Here is a 4917-nt window from a genome sequence, read left to right as displayed (position 1 = left end):
TGACTCTTGTTCAAAATTGCCACATATAGAGAGACAACATGGAATTGCATTTCTTTGGGCGTTGTGATTCATCATGAGTGGGCAACCAACATTGTATGCAATGAAGCGAAACCTCAAGAATATGTTTCCTCTTCTGTTCTTTAACATGTTCCTCTTTGTTTATTCTATATTTAGTACGTACAGTATGTTCCTTGTCAGGAAGGGGCGCAGGGACATCTGTAGTCAATAGCTGATAGAGCTGGCCTGTACGTGATCGATAGGCTTTCAATTACTAGCGGCAATACACCACCGTATTTTCAAGCCAATTCCACCTTCCCGATTTATATATCGTGGTTATGGTGTACCCCTGTTATGTACACTATGATCTGCCTAGTTGTTGTGTGCTCTTGTTATCATAGTTTGGCAATAAACTCTCTATACAGTATATTATGAACCTATCATCTTCCAACTATCCTTACTTCTGGAGCCTATTTTTTTGTGTACTTGTGCCAGATTATATAAATGCACGCACCATATTACAGCACACATGAGCTCTCTCATCAAAATCCAGTGATAGCACACAAGTGTTTATAGGGGCACCCCTATATTTGGATATCATCTGCATTACAAAGATAATCACACAACTATTTATGTTTTCATGGTTCTCAAAAATTATACGCAATTACAGTGAATATCATAATCCGCGCATCAGAAGAATATTGTGGTACACTGCAATGACTTACAAAATTGGCACCAAGGCATTGAGTGCCATTCTGGATGCAATTAAACTCATACGCTCCCCACCTGTTGATTCTTGTTCAGAATATCATCCTAATGACTATTCTAACCACGAGGAGTCAAAGGCAGATGGCATGTCCTGTTCACCCATCAAGGTGCATGTTCTAATTTGGCAAGGTTTTATTGATTGCGCGTATCTTGCATATGTTGTCTTGCATTTCTTCTACTTTGTTGCACCGCCATCTGCTTAGTTTACTCATCATATATGTCGAGATGCCATGCCCATCCATTATCAATACATATTCCATCTGTCAACATACCATGTTTTTCACTGAAATGATGTTCTTGTGCATCAGACATCAAAAACGAAGAGGGTGATTGCCGAACCTGAAGCAGCACCAGCAAAGTCCTTGAAAAATGTGGTGGTGCCGAAGAAATCAGACAGCACCCCACTTATATTGGTTGTACAACCAGTGACACAAAACGTAGGACCGACTCCACCAGACTGTACACATACTTCACTGGCCACACCACTAGCCCCACCACACAGGACCTGCACTCCAGCAAAAGGTATACCGATTTCATTTGCCATATCATTAGCCGTACCACAGAAAAATCCCACTCCAGCAAAAAGTACAGCAAGTCCAGCGGCCGAAGACCCATCCCAACTGCAGAGACGGCCAATTCCTGCAGATTGGAACCCCGTTCCATTTATTCCTAGTTTAAAAGACAATGCTTTTGATGTTGTTAGGGACTACGTGCATATATTCCCATCATGGGAAGATTATAGTGAAGACAAACACCATTTTCACATCTTCCTGTCCAACTTACGTGTAAGTGCTATTATTCATGGTTATTATTTTCCTATTTTCTGCCGATTGAACACAGCAATGATTTACATTACATTGTTGTAACTAGGCGAGGGTCAATCTGGATAGTCATGATGAGCAAAGCTTGCTTGTGCTTTTCAAGGAAGCATTGCAGCAGTATCGGTGTTACCTGAGGAAATCACACTTTGATGGCAAGTCTATAAACGAATTTCCGGTGAAGTCTCCTGTGCTAAATTTAGAAGACATTGAATGGAAAAACCTTGTTATGCACTGGTCTCGTTCCCAGGATGAGGTACTGTCTATGAAATCACATGACAATTTGAACTTCTACTTTTCCGCATGTGCCTTACGGATCTTTTTTGCAGAAAATCTGCTCGAAGAAGAATTCCGGTTTGAAAAGAACGACAAGATATGCAAATATGTTGCCCGCTGCTTTGCTCTAGTTAGTACCTGTTGTCCTGTATCACTGTACTTGCATACCTACCTGGTTCATTATGTGACAGCAGTATGCATGATAGCTTGCTTATCAATTGTTCGCTCCAAATTATCTGATCTATATGAATGGTTACATTAGTGTAAAATATATCCAACGCCAATGAATTTTTTAGCTCTGCATTGTTCTTGTAAGTACATGTTGTCCTTTATCAGTGTACTTATATTGACAGGTAGTTGTTCATGTACCATCACTCTGCAGCTTATTTTCCTTTCCCCTTCATTTTCTACACATCAGATCTATATTTACTCTTACCATAAGGTTGGTACTGAAGAAGTTTAGCTGTGCATTGCTCTTGGTTGTGCCTTTTGCCTGTATCGCTGCACATACATTTATAGCTACTTGGTTATGTAGCATCACTCCTCATCTTATCTTAAATATTCTCCATTTTTTCGTATATTATCACATCTATATTTACTCTTAACAAAATGTAGAATAAAGGCAATGCTTATGAAGAAGATTATGTGGTAAACTTCTTTAATTGCCCCCTCATCAGCATGGACAAGGGCTTTATAGAGCCTGTCTTCACAAGTAATGTAAGTTTGTCCTTCTCAAGCCTTCAAACTTTGTTGTGTATATTTGGTTAGGCATGACTGCAATAGCTGTTTATTTTTGGTGTTTGCATCAAATTGCATGTTTAAAGTTTATTATATAGTTCATAAACAAAAGTTTGTCCTTCTCAATTTAAGTTTTCAGTTGTACAACCAAGTTCCTTCTTCATACCATGTATATTATCTTCTTTTGCACTGCATGTATGCTTCTGTTCTTCATCTGTAATCTAGTAGTGTGGTGCACCTACCCACTATAGCACAATGTCATATTCTGCAATGTCTTAACTATGAACAATGTCATATCATTCTACTATTATTTAAACCATCTCTTTATTTGCCATTCTGAAATGGGATAAATTGACAGCACACTAACCATTGATACTTATGAGTTCTTGATCTGTAATCCAGTGGTGTCGTGAAGCTGCCAACTCCTTCACAATGTCATTTCCTACCATGTCTTGACCTGAACAATACCATATTGTGTTAATGCAATTTTAAACTGTGTCACTTTATTCATCACTAAGAAATGTGATGAATTGTCAGCACTGATACTTTTATGTGCAAAACCTGTCATCTATCTGCTTGTTTATCTCTCAGAGTGAGAAAGATATAAGTGTTGAACAAGTGCAGTCTCATCATCTTGCTCAGCTGCTTGCACTGCAGCTCCCCAGCAAGGCTAACCTTTCTTGAACTCTATTGAAGTGCTGTCAGTTTTGTATAGTATTTTGTCGGCATGTTTATTTGCACTGGTGGCGATCTTTGATGCCCAGTGTATGTAATCTGCTGTCTGCTTGTGCTTTATTATCTTAGTGGCGAACTTTGATGCCCAGTGGATGTAATATGCCGTAATTTCTTTATTGTATAGTCTAGGTTTTTTCTTATTCACGATGCTGCAGTTATTTTACTGTATATATATACTGTCTTCGTAGTAAACCGGCCAAACCGTAAAATTATGGTACATAATCGGGCCGTCATGCAATCATGATGTATGATCCGCATCATGGGCCCCGTCATCTTGGTCCGTTAAACGACCAAAAGTAAACTGGCCCACTAGTAGATAAGGGCCTTTAATAGTCCAAGTAAACCCCGACCCTCTTTTCGCAAGAAAACTCAATGGGCTTTTAGGTGGCTGAGAAGTAGGTTGGGCCTGAAACATGTCGAACAGCTCATGGGCCGGCAGCAACCCGAAATGGACCCCAGCCCATGAATGTGCGAATCAAATCATGGGCTTTTTACATGCCAAAATTGTCTCGGTCCTTGTTTGGTCCAATCAGATATCGGCTGCGAGCAGGCCAGATGCAAACCGGGCCGTAGTTAGGCCCAACTATATAATGGGCTTTTAACAGGCTGAAATTAATATAGGGACGAAATGTTAAACGGACCCTTAACAGGCCGAAACTAATATCAGGCCGAATTACTAAATGGGCCTTTAGCAAGTGGGCCCAAAAGCATAGCGCCCAGTTGACGGGCCGAATCTGATATGGGCCATAATTTAGCCCAAAGCCTCTTAAAGGGCCGGACCTGATCTAGGCGTAACTTGGCCCAGAACGTGGTAGGATTTACGGGTCGGATCTCATATGGGCCATTATTAGGCCCAGAACATGGCAGGCCATTAATGGACCGGATCAAATATGGGCCGACATTTGGCCCAAAACATGGAAGCCAGTTAATGGGCCGGCCTACTAGGGTCGTCATCTTGTGGGCCTACAGCTGGGCCGACCCATTAATGTCGGCAAAATCTCGTGGGCCTTTAGCTGGGCCGGCCCATTATGATCCGCAAGAATATTGTGGGCCTTTACCTGGGCCGGCCCATTATGGCACACAAAAATCTTGTGGGCCTTTACCTGGGCCAGCCCATTATGGCCCGCAAAATCTTGTGGGCCTTTAGCTGGGCCAGCCAACACTACTAGGAAAAGGGCTATAGATAGGATTGATACTAATGGCGCACCATGGAAGTAGTGCGCCACTACTATATACTAATGGTTCACCTGTTGGTGATGCGCCGTTAGTGTGGAAGACACTAATGGCGCACCAGAAACAGGGTGCGCCACTAGTATTAAATTTTTTTTCATTTTTCCATACATACTAATGGCGCATCAGGTCGAAGTGCGCCATTACTAGTTCTAACTAGTAATGGCGCACTACCACGTGGTGCACCATTAGTAAGCTTCCCCCTCACTCCACCCGTTCCCCTCCCTCCCTTCCTCCCAGCCCACTCGACCTAATTTGCCCCCTCCGCCCCAACCGTACGCCGCCGCAACCGCCGCCGCCCCCTCCGTCCCCTTCGTCCCCTGCCGCCGCCGCCCCGACCCCCGCCGGAATCCAC

The sequence above is a fragment of the Triticum dicoccoides genome, chromosome 4A (assembly GCF_002162155.2).
Source record: "Triticum dicoccoides isolate Atlit2015 ecotype Zavitan chromosome 4A, WEW_v2.0, whole genome shotgun sequence".
In the NCBI taxonomy this organism is placed as follows: Eukaryota; Viridiplantae; Streptophyta; class Magnoliopsida; order Poales; family Poaceae; genus Triticum; species Triticum dicoccoides.
This window is presented reverse-complemented; position numbering follows the sequence as displayed.